General features: G+C 45.9%; 1 pseudogene; it reads left to right on the plus strand.

Moving 5' to 3' along the window:
* Nucleotides 1-19,666, plus strand: part of LOC105987593 — a 55,682-nt pseudogene that overhangs the window by 26,495 nt on the left and 9,521 nt on the right.

Raw genomic sequence — 19,666 nt, forward strand, 5'->3', positions numbered from 1 at the left:
CTAAACTCCACCAATGCCTGCCCTGTGCAGAAGTGCCCGCCCCCGACACTAAACTCCACCAATGCCTGCCCTGGTCTGTGCAGAAGTGCCTGCCCCCGACACTAAACTCCACCAATGCCTGCCCTGGTCAGCTCTGCTCATCCTAACCACTGTCTCCCCGCCCTCTGCTCCCTCCCGATCTCCTGGACTCTCTCAAAAGTATCAGTTTATCAACAACCACTGCTTCAGGTATTCTATTTTATTCTATGTCAACGATGGCTGGTAAAGCTAAGTATTAGCCAAAAACAAAACCAAAAAACCCACGAGAGTAATTGGTAAATCTCTTACATCAGAAAGACTATCCATTAGACTTAGAGAGTCATCTACTGACTTGACATGCTGATTCTAGAACTACTAAATACTTGTGGCTAGGATATTTATGCCTTATCCACCAAAAACTAAAATTTGACATCTTTTTCCATGACGATTCTTTTCTCCTGCATTGGGAATAGACGCAAAGCCTCACACGTGAGACAAATGAGCTCCTAAGAGTAACAAAAAGGAAGTGGTGCTGAGTCTCAAGCAGTAGAGCGCTCGCCTTGAGCTGAAGAGCTCAGGGACAGCGCCCAGGCCCAGAGTTCAAGCCCCACAACTGACATTTAAAAAAAAAAAAAGGAATACTCTATTGTGGAGAATCTAGATCAACCCTGGATGTGATAATTATGCAAACTGGGTCTAGGCTGTTTCCTTAAAAATTCAGTTTCATACATTTTGGTAATACTAGCTGAGATTAGTGATCATAGAATGAAGCCACCCTGAGTGGGAAATTCTGCGAGACTTGTCTTCAGTTGACCAATAAAAAGCTGAAAGTGGAGCTGTGGCTCAAGTGATATAGCACTAGCCTTGAACTAAAGGCTCAGATACAGCACCTAGGCCCTCAGTTCAAGCCCCAGGACTGGTACAAAAACAAAAACAAAAAACCCCAAACCATTCACATAGGACTTAGGGCCCATCTAAACTCACATGATGTTGTATTTGCTTGATTATATTTACAAAGACCCTATTTATTCATAAGTCCATATTCACATGTACTAGGAATTAGGAGTTGAACCTTTGGGAGCGGGGACACAATACAACCCCGGACACCCACTACCTAACATCAACCTACCTGGTCTGGATCTCTGGTCTGAATTTTCTTAGACACAGGAGAGAATTGGGAAGATGGCATGTATAGCTACTTAATCCAGGGCCCTGAACTGGAAACTGAAGTTCAAGTGGTAAGCTCATTACTCTGCTGGTCACCATATTGCACAGGAGCTAAAAATTAAGGGGTTTCTGTCAGCCCCTAAGTCACAAATTTGTCCCACAGCCAAAGCTGAAGGGATACAAGGATACAGTCTATTCTCAGGAACTGTGGCTCACTCTGTCCTATGAGAAATTGTATAACATTTTATGATGATTACAGTGTCCTGTGGCCAAAAGCACTGAGTTAAGAGCTGCTTAGAAACAATGTTTAATGCTTGTTTAAAGTCAGCTTTAAACTGCCCCTTTTCCTACACTCTATTAAGGCTGACTTCATTGCTTCTCCTCTAATAACCACAATTTCCTAGCCTCGTAGTGAACAACAGAGCTGGCCCTGCACAGGATGAGTTTCCCCTCAGGTCTTTCTCAAAGATTCCGCAGTGCCCATGGACAAACTGGAGTTATTTTAACAGCAAATCCTGAATTACCCACGGAAGGGCCTTTCTGACTTTTCCAAATTCAGAAGGAATCCCAGAACATTTCACAGAATGTAATTTTCTGTTCTGTTTAACTTGGGAAGCATTTATTGAGCAGTTTTATATCTGGCTTTTGTCTGAGACATTCTGCTTGTGTGTTGGGAGCCCAAACCAGGGAACATTACCTATCCCACCCCAGGAGATCTACAGTGCTGGAAATAAAGTATGTCAGGAATTGGTAGGAGCTCTGACACATTCGATATTTCTGTGTCACTATGATAAAATGCTTAAGGGATTTCCTCTGGCCTATGGTTTCCAAGGGGTCAGTCCATAGTTGGGTTGGTTGGGCAGAACATCATGGCGGTAGAATATGTGGAAGCGGAGGCTGTTCATCTCATGGTAGACAGGAAACTGAGAGGGTGCAGCAGGATCCAGGAGTAGGTATAACTTCCCAAGTCATGACCCTACTTCCTCCAGGTAGGCCACACCTCCTAAGTTTCCAGAACCTCCCAACATAGCACTGCCAGCCTGGGACCAAGCATTTGACACATGAGCCTGGGAGAGACATTTCCTATTGAGCCCACAATACACAATCAGGACATGAATGTCTGGTCTCACAATGAGCACTAGCAGAGAGCACAGAATCTTAGGGACTATAGGGAATGTGGGGGAGGGGAACTGTAAGCATGGGGTAGGGGGGCAAGGGAGACTTTCAAGAGGATGTGGGAAGCCTTGTGTGAGGGAAGAGGTGGAAGGAGAGGGTGGTGGTTTCCAACAAAGGCTTCCTAGTCCCCTGCGTAGCCCTGGGCCTGGGACTGCACTGGAGGCTGACTGAGTGTGCCTGTGGGTTTTATTGGCTGTGGTGGAATGTAGAGTCTGGTGTGGGGCTGGTCCACAGACATGCTGTCCCCAGGGGCCGAGGACCGGCTGTCAGCCCCTGGGCTTCCTTAGTGGACGATGGTGGTGTCTGTGGAGGATGGAGTCTCCCTCTTGAGTTGCTTTTGGAAACTTGGAGCTTAGGTCAACACTATTCGTTCCATTCTTTTCCGAGGATGTCTTTTCTTTTCTTTTTCTTTCTATAGTGCAGGGTAACCTTGAATCCATGATTCTCCTGCTCTAGCCTCTGAAGTGTTGAGATTATAGGCATGTGTCACCATGCCTAGCTGTGGATTCTTGTGGTCAGCTGAGGCTAGGTGGATGATCAGGAGGAAGGAGGGGTGATTTCCCCAGCACTGCTTTCAGAGAGAGGCAAGGAGATCCAGGTCTTAGTCTTTACGCTCTCCTCTGGCCATCCTCCCCCGGGGTTCATGTCTGTAGCACCAACGGGACACAGTCCCTCCTCTTCTGGTCCACATTCCGAGCATCTAGAACTCCAGGATCTCTGCACTGTGCTCGCCTGAGCCATGTTTGAGGACCTGGCCGGGTAGAGCTGAGATTGTGCTCAGGCCTGTGAGTGCTGTAGGAGTGGAAGTGGGAAGAGAGTGGGGAAGGCCGGGAACTGAGGCACAGGTCCTCAGAGGCCCCAGGCCTTGCTGATGTGCAGGACCAGAGCTGAGTGTTTGGAGGCCAGAGCTCAAAGTGTTGACAAGGTGAAGCTTTCTAATACATGTGCATAATACTCTCTCACATACACACATGCACATATACATTCATATATGCACATGTGCTCACGGACACACACATATGTGCACATTCATAGACACTCATACACATACAACGACTGGGACTGTGGCTTAGTGGTAGAGTGCTTGCCTAGCATGCATGAAGTCCTAGGTTTGAATTCCTCAGTGCCACATAAACAGAAAAAGCCAGAAGTGGCACTGTGACTCCAGTGGTAGAGTGCTGGTCTTGAGCAACAGAAGCTCAGGGACAGTGCCCAGGCCCTGAGTTCAAGCCCCAGGACTGGCAAAAGAAAAAAAATGCACACAAGCACACATACATACACCATACAGGCATACTTGTGCACATATTCATCTATATATACTGGGACACACATATATGCATGCACAAATGTGCACACACATTCAGATACACTCATACACATGCACACAAGCACACCCACATGCAAATCCACACACACATGCAAATACACACACCCTTCTCAAAAAGTTTCTAACACTGTTCTGGTTTGGGTGGGGACAGACACAATCTGGAGGTTTCCAGATTACTGCCAAATTACACAGTGGCTGTGGGTACATTGCTGGGAGGAGCTAGAAAATTTGGTGTGTAGCCATGAGCCCAGGACAAGTCTGGAGAGAGGGGTGCCACCCTGCCATCAGAAGGTGGGGGCTTCAGGGAGGCAGCTTCAGTTTACACACAGGAAGTCTGCCATGGAGAATAGCCGGGCACACTTCCAAGTTGAGCTCAGCCTGCTCCTTTTGGGCAGTGAGCAGCCACAGTATCAAAAGGGACACTTTTCAAACAATGGAAGGGGAGGAGAATCTCATCTGGAGTCCTAGGCATATTGATTTTCACTTCATTCTTCATCCTGTTATCAGTTCCCTTTTTGATGCATGTAAGCAGGAAGTTAAATAAAATTAAAAAAAACTTTTTGTGACAGTGTAGATAAACTACAAAGCTTTTACATCTTGGTTTGGGGTTTCCCTGGCCTCCAGTGCCTGCCACATAATTAAAAAGAGACAAGAAAACAGGCATGGTCTCTTGTCTGTAATCCTAGCTGTATGAGAGGATTGAAGTTTGAGGCTAGACAGGCAGAAAGTTTAGGAGGCCTTTTCTCTACCCATTGCTGGGCTCAGTAGCATACACCTGTCATACCAAGCTACATGGGAGGGCATTATTGCAGGCCCAGAGGGAGACCTGCTTAGTTAACAGGGGTTGGCAGGCTTTAGGACAAGAACAAGGTCTGGAGTCTCCGGAGTGCTTTATTAACCAAGACAAAGCAAGCAGCAAAGGAGCACAAAGATCCCAATAAGACCCCTAAAACCATTCCACACTTGCTTCCTTCCAAAGCAGAAGTTAAACCTCCAAGGTGAAGGGCTGTGTGCTGCCTGGCTGTGCTTTCTCTGGGAGTGGGGAGCTTCAGAAGCCCCCAGGCCACAGATTCATGGGTGCTGGAGGTGGTAGGAACATTTGAATACAGTGTCCAGCCTACCCTTCCTTATTATACAAATAAGGATAGAAGACCCAAAGAGGTGAAGTGACAAGCCTAGAGTCATACAGCAAAACTACCTCCAACCCAGATCTAGTCTGAGCCATGCATATAGTGTGGTGAGAGGAGGCAGAGTGAAGAATGGCCAGCACTTATGAAGCTCTTACTGTTTGCCAGGTGTTGTTTTACATGTTTTAACTTACTGCACTATTTAGTTCTTGCAACACTTCTATGAAGTAGATACGCCTGTCATCTCTGTTTTGCTCAGGGTGTTTTTTTGGGGGGTGGGAGACAACACTGAGTTATTTTAAGTTTATTATTATTATGTTAAGTTATTTTGAGTTATTTTAAGCTTAAGGAAATTACTATAAGTCATTTTCCCAAGGTCATAAAAGGAAGGGGTGGGCCTAGGGTCCAGAGATGAAGAATCTGTATTCTTAACAAGTATGCTGAACTTCATGAACTTATTTGAGACTGAGTTTTCTCATCCGCAATACAATAGTTACTTGAAGAGTTGTAGAAAGATTAGAAATAATTCAGGAGGCTGGCCTTGTATCTAGTAGACACTTAATAAATGGAAGCATTTGTTGTTATGCATTATTGGCATCGCTGCTATATGAAACTGTTTTGTCCCCACTCTTTGATGAGACTTGAGAAGTATCTAGTTCTTGGCCTCAGTGTGCAATGTAACCTGCAGATTTGCAGGATTATAGAGACCTAGGTTGGCTCTGGTCCTAACTGTGGGAGGGGGAGGCAGAGAGCAAGCTCTCCTCTAGCCCTCTGGCTCCTTCTGAGGCTTGCTGACATTAGAGACACTGCCACTGTCTCAGTGGTAAGATCTCTACAGGTGATTCCTCCCAGAACTCATCAGCCATATTCCAAGCTGATGCTTCTGAGCTACAGTTTCAGAGGGCCTCTTCCCAGAGGCTGCCCTCCACTGTCTTATTCCATTTTCCATTGTGTCTTTTTTTCTCTCTCTCTGTCCCTCCCTCTCTCTCTCTGTCTCTCTCTGTCTCTTTGTCTCTCTCTCTCTCATGGGGACCTGCCCACCAAGAGATCTGAACCAGCAGCAGTGTGCTTTTAGGTTGCTATCCCCTGTGTTGCATGGTGGGAAAGGTGGGAGAGACAGGCAGACTGAGTGCTCCAGAGCCTGTGGTCTTGTAGTCATGCTGTGAATTTCACCATCTTTGTGCTTTCCTTTCCCTATATCTATAAAGCAGATAGATTCATTTGTGGGTGTTCAGGGTGGGTTGGACTAACCAGTACAACAGACCATGAAACCCTAGGATACCTAAGTACATCCTCATGTTCCAGTAACTTTGGGGAGAGCACACCTGTCTCCCCTTTTGTTTTATGCTACTACTAGGGCTTAAACTCAGGGCCTGCGCACTGACCCTTAGCTTTGTCTGCTCAGGGCTGGTGCTCTACCACTTCTGCCTTTTTGTTGCATCATTGATGTTAAGAACTTTTCTGCCTGGCTTTGAACCTTAATTCTTAGATCTCTGTCTCCTGAGTAGCTAGGATTATAGGCATGTGCCATGGATACCTTAGTATAATATAATTCTCAGCAAAGCATCTGTGAATAGTTGTGATATTGTACTGAGTAGGCGATATAGGAAGATCTGTAAATATTCTCTAGAAATGCAATATTTTTAAACATGTTGCCAGTCTGAGGCTCTCTGCACCCTGGAGAGCTGTCTGTGTACGAAGCACCCGCTTTCCTTTGCACGTCCTGGGTTTGTTTGAAGTTATAGGTAAGAAAGCCTTATCACCCACTACAATACTAATCAATCGCTTTTGTTCTCCCTTGATAGATATTTTAAGATTCAGAAACACTTCCTTCTCGTGCCCCTTCCCTCTCCCTCTTTATTATGAATTCCTCCCCCTCATCTGTTGAGAGTACAGCCACATGTGCTTCCGGAATGTTCCCCCTGGCTGTGCTGGCTGCCATGTGTCTGTGAGTATGGGCATCTGCAGTACCCGGATGCAATGTTGTCTGTCAGTACTGTCCGTCAACTTCCCCTTGCCAACTGCATTTCCCATTTAGTTTCCATCACTGGATGACTTCTGGCCGGCATTGCCTGTTTTCAGGGTGTTGTGATCTGAAAGTTAGTCTCCTCAAATTTATATGTTGAAACCTAACCCGCCAGTATGATGTTACTAGAAGAGTTCTTTGCAAGTGATTAGGTCTTGAACTGGGGCCCTTTTAGTGTTTCATAAAAAGGACATTGGAGCGCTCCCTGCCCCTACCTTCTATGTGAAATCAGCTAGAAAGCGCTAGGTACCAAAAAGACCCTTCACAAGACCCTCATTAGCTGGTGCCTTGACCTTGCACTTCCCAGCCTATACCCAGCCTACACAGATGTCAGTAATGGAGTTCACAAACCACCCCATCTGTGTCCAAGAGGACAGAGTCACTAGGACATCATCAATCATTGGCTTTTTTCTTCCTTTGTTTTCAGTGTGTAGGCTGATACTGGGGCTTGAACTCGGGGCCTGGATGCTTTTTATGCTCAAGGCTGATGCTCTATCCCTTGAGCCACAGCTCCACTTCTGGCTTTATGGTGTATAATTGGAGATAAATCACATACTTTTCTATGCAGGCTGGTTTTGAACAATGACCCACAGATCTCAGCCTTCTGAGTAGCTAGGATTATAGTCAGGAGCCACCATTGCCCAGAGACCACGTGAAAAAGAGAAGCTGAATCACACCCAAACTCAACTCAGTGTCAGGACTGCTAGGAGATGAAGAATGTCCCCAGATAATTGCACCAAGTGAAGGTTAACTTCTTTGACTGGTAGCATTGCCTCTCCACACATACTACAACAATTATGTTCCCTATCACTTAGATGCATTTGGATTGTTTCTTAGGACAAATCAGACAGAATTGCTAGGCACAGTAATTGAGTAATTTGATGTTGTTTGTATATTCATTTATATCACCCCAGTGGGAACACTCACATCTGCCTCATCCATCCTTTCTCCAGCACCCAGAGAGCCACATTTACCGACACTAGCATCAGCATGCTGAGTAAATAGGTTGGTTTAAATTCCATCTGAAAATAACCTGGTGACAGCCAGTTGCCACTGGCTCATGTTTATAATCCTAGCTGCTCAGGAGGCTGAGATCTGAGGATCGTGGTTCAAAAGTCAGATCAGGCAGAAAAGCTATGTGAGACTCTTACCTACAACTAACCAGCAAAAAAATAAATAAATAAATAAATTAAAAAAATACACCTCAAAAGTGGAACAGTGGGTTCAAGAGATAGAGAACCAGACTTGAGTTAAAAATCAAAGGGACAGAGCCCAGGCCCTGAGTTCAAGCCCCAGCACTGGAGCAGACGTGCGTGTACACAAGCGTATACACCCACCCCCAACCCACCCCCCACACAAAGTTGGGGAGAAGGTGGCTTTTTCCCCTGCATTTATTTGCCTCTTTTAATTTTTTTCTCATGCAAATTACTCTTTCTGTATCTTCCTTTTCTGTGTGTGTTAGTTGGTTTTTTTTTTTTTTTTTTTTACTGATTTTACAAGTTTATTATCATTACAAAGGAGATTATGCATAGTCACACTATTACAAATATCTTGTACCGTGTTTTGGTTTCTTTTGGTTTGTTTATGGTAATTTTCATATTGATAATAAGTTCAGTGCAATTCATCATTCTTTTCTGCTCTAATTTTTTTAAAATGATTTTGATTCTTAGAATGTTATTCCCCCTAATGCTAACTTGTGAAGTATTTACTTATGTAAAGACTTTTGTGAATTGGCATTTCATGGGGCTGTTTTCTCTGAACGTCGATTCGGTGATGTATGAGAGAAGGTGGGCCAGGCTGTGGGTCTTCTTCCCGCAGGTTCATCACCTTGCTGGGCCTTTCCCTCCCTCTGGCCTGAACTGTGTATATGGCTGCCAGGGAGTGGGGCTCAGCCCTCAGGAAATGGCCAATACATGAGGTCCCTTCTGCCAGATATGGGCATTTGTCTTTGAGAGAGGTGGAACCCAACAGGCCTAGGAGCAGGATCCAATGGAATGAATTGCTAGACCCATCTTCTCTGCTCAGCAGCCTGGAGCAGAGGAAAAGGTAGGCATTTTCCTGGACCTCGGACCACCCAAGAGAGGTGACTTAAATGAGTGTGCGGTTAGAAAATGATTCCTCCAGTGCTGGAGACTAGTGCAGGCCCGGGAGCTTCAAATGTCAGTGTGGTGTTTGGTGCTCTGCTCTTACAATTCAGACTTTGTGGAGCACCAATGTGTTAAGGCAAGGGAAGGGCACTGAAAATGCTGCTTTATTTCTGGGGCACAATGAGCCAGTGTGTTATGCTAATTAAAGAGTAAGTCAGGAACACTTCTAGGATCCCAGCATCCATTTTCCAAGCTACGGAAGCACTCATGCTCCATAGACACCTCTGTGTCACTAAGGTAAATGATTACATATAACCTGAAGCCAGGGAGTGAGTGTGCAAAACCAATAATTAATAGCTGATAACTCAGAAATAGGTCATCCAGCACAGTTACGTCTATGATGAGAGGATGAATTTCAGTGAGTCACAAAGCATGTTTTACTGGAACATCAAGACTATTACCTTCATTTCCACTTGCCTGTGTGGAAGGGGAAAGACAAGAGATAAATGATAGATTTAGATATCTATCTCCAACAGAGAGATACAGATTCTGTCCTTATCTATCATCTATCTTTCGTGATCACCAGTTATTTATTATCTATGATCATCAATCTGTAAATGATCATCTATCATCAGTCTATCTTCATCATCATCATCATCATCATCATCATCATCATCATCAATCTATCATCCATCTACCTATCAATTAATCATCTACCTCACACAAGAATTTCCTAGTCCTACAAATACTTTTAGAACTTGTGGCATGAGTTCTGGTAGATTCCTTTTACATCCCTAGAATTATATTTTCTTACTCCAAAGAGAAGGATAAAGATGAATAAAGAAAGCACAGAAATTACAGTGAATGGCCCAGAAAAATATGAATATGTGACAAAATGACTTCAGGGAAGATGCCCAGTGTAGAAGACACTGCAATTAGTTGTTTTTTTTTTTCAGATCTCATTTGCATTTGAAACAAAAATATCAGTAACAGTTATAACAGTAAGAAAAACAATCTAACACATTTGTGTGAAGTTGGAGATGCTCTACAGGAGAGCTGAGAATGCTTGGTGGTCCCTGGCACCAGCTCCTTTTCAACGTAGGCAGCAGTTCTGCCTGCCCTTGAACTGCCTATGGTGGGAAGTGCTGGTGTTAGGCTTCCGGGAAGGGGCAGTCCCTGCTGCCTTCCAGGAGGTGCAGAGGACAAACCCACTGTCCTGGTTCTGTTGCAGTGCATTTAGATAGCCAGAATGGTTCTGGTGGCCTAGTCCACATCTCAGACACGCCCAGTGACTTCCCACTGAATGCACCCACAAACCTCACTATGCCCTTGGCTGCCCTGTGGATAGGTCCAGATTGGCCTGGTGGACACAGCATGGATTTCAAGATCCCCATTCTGACTGGCTTTAGTTGTAAATACTGACCTTGGTCACATTTTTTTGGCCTCAATGAACCTCAACTTTCACATGCATACAAATAAGGGTACAAAGCTGAGCACTGGTGGCTCATGCCTATAATCTTAGCTACTCAGCAGGCTGAGATCTAACGATTGTGGCTCAAAGCTAGCTTGGGCAGGAAAGTCTATCAGATACTTAGCTCCAATTAATTGACAAAAACCCAGAAGTGGAGCTGTGACTCAAGTGATAGAGAGTGAGGCTTGAGGAAAAAAAAAAAAAAAGCTCAAGGACCTGAGTTCAAGCCCCAGAAATGGCAAAAATAAAATTACAAAAAAATTGACTTTGGTTTTCCAGAGCTTGGCTATCAGCTAGATCTTGTTTGTGAATACATTTTTATTCTGAAAGAACACCATAGTGTTCACAGTGTTTGAGGCACTGATTTCTGTCCAGCAGAAAGTAGGAGCCTCCAGGAGCTGGCAGAGTCCTGTTCTACAATTGTAGCCATTGATTAGCTCTCAGGATAGATTTAAAAAATCAAATCAAGGGGCTGGGAAGATGGCTCGGTGGTAGAGTGCTTGCCTCCCATGCATGAGGCCCTGGGTTCGATTCCTCAGCATCCCATAAACAGAAAAAGCTGGAAGTGGCACTATGGCCCAAGTGGTAGAGCACTAGCCTTGAGCTGAAGAGCTGAGGGACAGTGCCCAGGCCCAGAGTTCAGGCCCCACAACCAAAAAAAAAAAAAAAGGACCAGAGCAAGAGTGATTCACTCCTGTTGTTGGGGTATTGTGGCAAGAGGCACTGTTAGAGTTTATTAGACTTTGCCAGAAAACCGCACAGACATCCAGGTACAATAAACAAAGGTTTATTGCCAGTAAAGGGACCAGCAAGACCCCTTCTCACAAGAGAAGAAGTGCTGGCTATTGTCTGGGGTGACCTATATAACTACTGAGCCTAGGAGGGACTAGGAGGCGGAGACCCTGGTGTGGAATGTGGGCCAGGGCTTCATTATGGCAGACTAGGATTGATGGCTGCTGGCCAAATAGTAGATAAGGGGTCCTGCAGCTGCCCAGACCTGAAGGTCACCCTAAGGGGCTCTTGCTGACTTATATGGTGGTGGCTGCCCCAGAGAAGTGCCATCCCAAGGTAAAAGGGGTTGGAGGCTGATTATTTACTGTCCTTACTAAATGGGCCTAGGAAAGGAGCTTGCTAAGCTATGGGAAGGGGAAGGAGCATGCTAGCTATGCGAAGGGAGCTTATTGGGCCAAAGGCACCCTTGGGAGAGCCTGGGACTGGCGTTTGAAGGGAAATGGCGGCTGTGTGGATCAGGCGATTTCTCCCTGATTTCTCCTTCCCCCAGCCTGGCAGCACTGGAAAGCAGAGCGTGGTCAGGGCACGGTGGCCCAGGTCTCTGTGGGGGTCTAGGCTCTGGTCCAGGGAGCAGTGTGGACAGCTTCAGCCTCCGGGGTGGAGGGTAACAGCTTCCTTCTTGCCCAGGGTTGCTCGGAGCCACTGATTATGTTCGGCCGTGCTTTTCTTGGCAGAAGCATGCACTAGCCATCTGGACCACAAAGATGCGGGGAGGCCCCTGCCCCGCCCTGCACGGCATCCGAGTCCTCTCTCTCTTCTGGATGTCTCCGGACATACCAGCCAGATGACTGCCTGGGGGCCCTTGGGTACGAGCTGGCACCAGCTAGAAGCGGAGGGGAGTTTAAGCTCATGCGTGGGTGATGCCAGGCTGTAGGATAGATGGTTGGCAACGTTCCCAGGATCAGGCCTCTTCCTCTCTCTCCTCCTTCCTTCCTCCCCTTTCTCTTCCCTCCCCCCTTCTCCCACTTCCTTACTCCCTCTTCTTTCTCCCCGTTCCTCCTCCCCCTTCCTCTATCCCTTCCATTCGCCTCCTTTTCCTTCTTTCCCTCTCCCCTCCTCTTCCTTCTCTCCCTCTTCCTCCTTTTCTTCTTCCCTCTCCTCCTCCTCCTCTTTTTCTTTGTGCCAGTACTAGTGTTTGCACTCAAGGCATGGGTACTGTCCTCTAGCTTTTTCATTCCATGTTGGTACTCAGCCACTTGAGCCACAGCTCCACTTCTGACTTTTTGGTGATTAATCGGAGATAAGAGTCTCAGGCTTTTCTTCCCAGGCTAGCGTTGAGCTGCGCTTCTCACACTCATTAGCTAGCGTTATAGGTGTGAGCTGGCACTCGGACAGCCTTTCTTCTGATCTAGAGACATAGCTGTGACCTTCCACACTACGTTTGCCAGGCCTGTGTCCATGGGTTCTTCCAAATTCTCCTGGGGTTCCTGGTTATTGTCTGTTGATTGGCTGGAGCTGGGTTCTCTGTGTCCCATGGATGGAGCCAGGAAATACTGGTCCTTACCTTCCTGCACAATAGGCACGCATCAGTAAACAAGCTGCCCTAGCAAAGCGCAGGGTAACTCAACCTCCTGTCACCCTCAGTGCTGGGCTGGAGGGGTGGCTCAGTGGTAGAGTGTCTGCTGAGCAAATGTGAGTCCCTGGTTCAATCCCAGCATTGCCATACCAAGTACTCCAGTCTTCTCTCAGTGGGGACAGAGAGGAGTCAGAATGAGGGGGACAGCACAGAGCAGCTTCAAGGAGCTTCCTGGGGGACACATACCTGGTCCTAACCGGGGTGATATCCAGCAGGGCCACAGCTGTCATGAAAGCATAGTGTTCATGGCCCGAGTGACAGTTAACGGCCTCCATCACCACCTTTCTGCCAACTCTCAATCCTCTCAAGGCGAATGACACTGTCTCTTCAATCTCTCAAAGTTGACAGGTTCCTCTGGCTTTTTCTGAGGGGGGGTGGGGAATCACATGATTTTCTGCCATGCAGGGCTGGGGCAGATCTGGCCTGTGGGTTGTCCAAGGACCATGAAATCATTTGATACACGATGCCTGTGCTTCATATATGCTCGTTGTCGGCTTCCATCTGCCTGTATTGATAACTTCGTTTGCCCTGAAAATGTTTTAATTATCCAAATGGCCCCTTGTCAGGAAGAGCACTCTTAAAAGACCTTTGCTTTTGAATATTTGTTACAGATAATGTGCTTGAGTGGAAAGCCAGAGTGCCTGGAAACCCACCGTACCTGTGTTCTCAGGGTGGCTCGTTCTATCGTGGTGCGGATACATTCTTCCTGATCAGGTGTATGCTCTGGAAGGTGTGCGTGTCACAGGTTGTCCTTCTCACGTTAGTGAGGAAACCTCCATCATTCACACATATGTGCCTGGGCCTTTGTTTCTGTTTCTATACACTATTAAGCCACACATGGTTGGGATCTTCAGATTACTGAATGATGATGACTCTAAGACATGGGCCTTTGATTAAAAATGGTTTCTATTGATCACTGTCGCTTATTTCCATTTCTCAGAGACGGGTTCCAGATTCTCACTACAATGACATGTGAAAAATTAAGAAATTGGTGTGATATTTTGTAAGATAGTTTATTCCAACTATTAAGAGTTAAAATTTCTCAGTTGTTCGGTAAGTGGTAGGCATGGTTTTATATTTATTTATTTATTTAGGTCGGTTGTGGGGACTGAACTCTGGACCTGAGCGCTGTCCCTCAGCTCTTCAGCTCAACGCTAGCAATCTACCACTTGAGCCACGGTGTCACTTCTGGCTTTTTCTGCTTATGTTGTGCTGAGAAATTGAACCCAGGGCCTCATGCATGCAAGTCAAGCACTCTGCCACTGAGCCACCTTCCCAGCCTTAGGCATGGTTTTAAATATTAGCTCATTTAAGCCTCATGGTACCCCTGTGGAGTGGGGATGGTGTTAAAATTCCCCATTTTTTTTTTAAAGAAACTGAAGTGAAATTTACATGGCATAAAACTAGCCAAAGTGTGAAGTCTGGTGGCACTTAGTGCATTTACAATGTGGTGTGCCTTTTCTTGTCAAAATCAAACATTTTCTTTACCCCAAAAGGAAACCTCATGCCCATTGGGCAGTGAGCCCTGGTGTCTGATCTCTCCAGATCCCAAAAACCACAATCTGCTTTCTTCTACTGTGGATTTTCCTGTCCTAGAATCTGGAGATTCACACTCATGGCTAGAAGGTAGTCCTTTGGGCCTGGCTTCTTAGCCTGGTGTTTTTGAGATTCATCTTCACTGTAGGGTCTTCGTCCTTGCCACGAAAGACAGACCCGAGGAAAGGTAAGTGCAGCCGCTCATGCGTTCCCCAGCCTCCCTTAGCCCAGGAGAAAATCAGATGCAGTGGGGGTCAAGTCAAGCAGGAACTCATTTATTACCACACAGCAAGCCCTTTTTAAAGCAAAGGACTGGGTGGAAGGGGAGGAAATGGAACCAACCAATCACTGTAAAGGTCACACCCTATCATGCACCTAAGCTTCCAGGATCTGTTTATGCACTGAAAGTATACAAATTGGGCTCTGCCCACTCAACTTCCTCTCAGGGCCATCTTTGCTGCCTGTGTGCCCCACAGTCGCGTATATCAATGACTCATTCTTTTTTACAGCACAGTAATAGTCCATTGTCTAGAAACACTGTACAGTCCCCACTGAAAGATAGACAAGTTGAGACTTTGAGATCCAGAATCTAAACCCAGACATTGTAGCCCAGCACGCATGCTCTTAGCTACTGTACTGCTCCATCTCCCTTTTCTTCATAGAGAGATGGTGACAATAGAAGGTGTGTTCAGTCACCCAACCATTAAGTATTGATTACCTGTGTGGCAGACATTGTCCTATGCCCTGAGCTTACCTCCATGTATAAAGCAAATAATGACCTCTCCTGGAGCTTCATAACAGGGGGGAGGAGGAGTGGGGAGGGGGAGATGAAGCCGGGCAGGGGAGACCACAGAGGCCCCATGGCCACACTGAAGAGTTTTGGAGTTTGGGGTTGGGAAGTCATTGGGCAGGGATGGAGAAAGGAAGCCAGTTAGAGGACCTTTGCTGTGCATTTCAGATGAGAATAAGAAAGGCTGCCATAAGCCCTGTGGGCGATCCTGATGACCTCTGAGGTCAGAGAAGCCCTGAGGAGCTGGGGGGGAGGGGCTAAGGATGACAGAGGGGGGAGGAGCGGGAGGGAAAAGGGGAAAGCCACACCAGTCCTGATGCTGATCTAGAGACAACGTCATTTTGTCATTTCCTGTCTCTCTCCTTATCTGTTTCTGTTTCTCTGTCAGTCTCTGTGACTACCTTTCCTTGAGCCACAGCACTACTTCCAGTTTTCTGGTGGTTTATTGGAGATAAGAGCCTCATGGACTTTCCTGCCCAGGCTGGCTTTGAACCGTGATCCTCAGATCTCAGCCTCTTGTTCAGCTAGGATGACAGGCGTGAGCCACCAGCGCTGTTCTCTCTCTCACCGGTGTCCATGTTCTCTTAGGTAAAATTTTCTTTTGAACAATAGAACAGTGGTATCCCAGTTTTCACAGATAAGGTATTTGATGCTCAGAGAGGAAGTGATTTACCTACCTTCCCAGATAGGAAGGTTCAAATTAGAACCTAAGAGTCTGAAAGGCTAAAGATATCCCCCAAAATCTGGAGCGCCTTTTGAGCATCAGTAAGATGTCACACGTAGGAAGCGCTACATATAGCCTCATGGGACAGGTTGCAGGTAAAATTCAGGTGTACTGACTTACAATCCAGGCATTGTAGTTTGAGTCTATAGTCTCAGCTACTCAGGAGGCAGAGATTAGGAGTGAGGCCAGCCAGGCTAGATGTTAACGAGGCTCCAACTCAATCAATAAGTTGGGTAAGGCGGCCTATGCCTGTGATCCCAGCTGTTTCGTAGGTAAAGTAGGAGGATCATGGTCTAAGATCAGCCCCACACCTGAAGACCCTACCTGAAAAATGACTAGCGCAAAAAGGCCTGGGGACATGGCTCAAGTGGTATAACATCTCTTTAGCAAGAGTGAGACCCTGAATTCAAATCCTAGTACTTCCCCTTCCCACTGTAAAAAGCAAGTGAACTAAGTATTGTGCAAAATTTCCTTTGAGCTATGTGTATCAGAAAATTATGAAACACAAATGAATTTCTTGTTTACACTTGGGGTCACCCCCTAAATATCTCATTATTATAGATACTGATATTCCATGTCATTTCTGGTCCTAAGCCTGAAGATCCCCAGCCCGCAGCTGGTTTCCCATAGACAACCCGGTTACTGACAGCCACATACACGCTGACACCTCTGAGTTTTTGTTATCATAACTTTTGGTTATCCATAAGAAGAGCTGCTGGGTATGTGAGCTTATTCCTGTAATCCCAGCACTCGAGGGTGAGGCAGGAGGATTGAGAGGTTGAGGCCAGCCTGGACCACATAGTGAAATTCCAAAAACAACAAAAAAGGAAACAATCAAGAAGGAGCATGAGAGAGAAAGAGAAAGGAAGGAAAAAAGAAGGAAGAAGAAAAGAAAGGAAGAAAGGAAGGAAAGAAGGAAGGGAGAAGGAAAGAAATTAAGAAAGAAAGAAAAAAGGAAGGAAGGAAGGAAGGAAAGACGAGGATAAATACAGCAGCTCGTAGAGGGGCTGTGGGGGAGCCTTTTCTGCGCTCCAGCTGGCTTCCTGCTTGTGCACTGAATGGTCTTCTGTTTTCCACTCTAATTAGGACTTTGGACTCAGCCCCTTGCAACTTGTTCTCTTGTTCCCAGCTCGTTTCCTGCCAGTCTTCTTGGTGGCCCCCTCTTTTTGAACTTGAAGGCTGGTGGTCCATCTCCACACCCAGAGTGTTGCTCTGCTTAGCAACCCGGCTGGCAGGGTGGGGTTAGTATCACTGGGAAGGGAAGGAATGGCCTGGATCCATTGCTCCCTGACATACAGAGGAAGCCAGCATCAGCACTGGCTGCCCATTTTCCTGCTCAGCACTTCCATTTAGACATCCCCACGAATTGGGTTCCTGCTATAATGAATCTAACTTGATGCTTTTCAAAGGAAAATCTAGACAGCAGAGAGTAAAGACATCCTCCAACCCCCCAGGGTTCCTTCCAAGTCGGGCTAAGCACCCTCATCCTTGCTTAGCAAGGGGAAATGCATTTCTCCCATAACATCCACCACCTTCACTGGTGTCAGTGTCAGAAGGCTGGGAAACTCACCATGCACTTGCTGATCATCAAATTATAACTCAAGACGGAACCTTGCTTTCTCTAGCTGAGCATTCTGGGTAGTGTATTTGCCATCAGGAGATGTTGGTTAAGAAATCTGTGATCTTAGGCAACATACCATTTGTCTTTACTTCACAGGGCTGTTCTTTTTTTTTTTTGGGTCCGGTTGTGGGGCCTGAACTCTGGGCCTGGGCACTGTCCCTCAGCTCTTCAGCTCAAGGCTAGCGCTCTACCACTTGAGCCATAGCGCCACTTCCGGCTTTTTTCTTATGTGGTGCTGAGGAATCGAACCCAGGGCCTCAGGCATGCAAGGCAAGCACTCTACCACTGAGCCACCTTCCCAGCCCCACAATAATGTTTTAAATCGCCGAGGTTCTGAGTGCTCTATATAGTGTTTTTTTTTTTTTCGGTCGTGGGCCTTGAACTCTGGGCCTGGGCGTTGTCCCTCAGCTCTTCAACTCAAGGCAAGCGCTCTACCACTTGAGCTACAGTGCCACGTCCAGGGCTGTTCATTTGGTTGATCATTCATTCAACTAATAATATTTAGTGAGAAGTAATTAAGTGAAAAACTAAAATGACTTATTAGTGAAAGCCTTAGAGAACCCATGTAGTCCTTTAGAAATGGAAGTCTTTGATGCTTTTTTTATATTTAATTAATTAATTATTATTAAATGTGCTGGTACCCAGGCTTGAACTCAGGGTCGAGGTATTATCCCTTAGTATTTATTTTTTGTTGTTGTTGTTCAAGCTGGCACTCTACCATTTGAGTCACACCTCCACTTCTGGCTTTTCAATGATTTATCGAGATAGAGTCTGGTGGATTTTTGTGCCCAAGCTGGCTTGGAATCACAATAATCAGAACTCCTCCGTCTCCAGAGTAACTAGAGTAACAGGAGTGAACAGTTGGCATCCAGCTTGTTATTAGTTTAAAAGACCAACATATTAGCTATTGGCATTGTTGGTCAAATATTTCTGACTTTTTATCCTCCAAGGAACTTCGGAACATTCCGTATTCTTGGCCCCAGTGTTGCTGGATGGGCTAGGCCATATCACTGTGAGTCCTGACCAATAAGTGGTACCTCACACTACCATGATGCTAAATGCTTTCAATCTTTGAGAGTTTCACACATGTCACTTTCAGACTAGAGCCTACTCTCTTGTTGTCTGAAATCAATGGGGAACTTGTACATAAAGGCTACTCCACTTGCCATAGTGAGGGAATCACAAAGCCCCAGGCAACTGATACGAGCATACTACAGGAACAAAAAGGAAAAAAAAAGAAAGACTGTAGCTTTAAGACTTGGAGGTGTTTTGCTGCTGCAGAAACACTTAGCTTCTCCTAGTGGCTGGTTAAGGGCAAAGTCATTTCTGAAGATGTGTCAGAATTCAGCCACCAGAAAAATCCTTAAGGTCATACTCAGATACTTTTTCAACCACCTCATAAGGAAGGTGTACTTATAGCTTATCAATAATTTACTTTTTTTTCAGTGCTTAACAGTTTTGTTTTTGGTGCCAGTCTTGGGGCTTGAACTTAGAGCCTGCATACTGTCCTGAGATTTTTTTTTTTTTTACTCTATCACTTGAGCCACAGCTCCACTTCCAGCTTTTTGGGGATTAATTGGAGATAAGTCTCAAGGACTGGCTTTGAAATGCAATCCTCAGATCTCAACCTCCTAAGTAGCTAAGACTATAGGCATGAGCCACTGGCGCCCTACTTACTCTTGAGAGAAATTTCAATGAAAAATAAACAGGAGATACTTTTATCCCTTAAATAGGGTTAGTTTTTGCTGGCTTAAAAATGGTTCAGAATCCATTAAGATAAGTGCTGTTGATTGCTCAGCAGATAGGAAGGGTTCCGGAAGTGTGGTTAATTTGACAGTACCTGTATTCTGCAGGCCAATCAGTCTGGCTGCAAGCTACTATGAATCAGAGTATGAACGGCAATGAGAAAAATAAAACCCAACACAAGCAGCTAGGCACTGGTGGCTCATGTCTGTAATCCTAGCTACACAGGAGGCTGAGAGCTGGGGATTGCAGTTTGAAGCCAGCTGGGGCAGGAAAAGTCTGAGATTCGTATTTCTGGTAAGCCAGCAAAAAGCTAGAAGTAGAACTACGGCTCCAGCTTTGAGTGAAAAAGCAAGGGGAAGTGGCAAGCTATGAGTTCAAGCTCCAGTACCTGCACACACAAAAAGATATAAACAGAAGAGCAGCTGGTTGGTGCTTGGGATGGCGCAGCAGTACCAGTGTAGGGTGGCTCTGTTGTGGTACCT

The sequence above is a fragment of the Dipodomys ordii genome, unplaced genomic scaffold (assembly GCF_000151885.1).
Source record: "Dipodomys ordii isolate 6190 unplaced genomic scaffold, Dord_2.0 Scaffold43, whole genome shotgun sequence".
Classification (NCBI taxonomy): Eukaryota; Metazoa; Chordata; class Mammalia; order Rodentia; family Heteromyidae; genus Dipodomys; species Dipodomys ordii.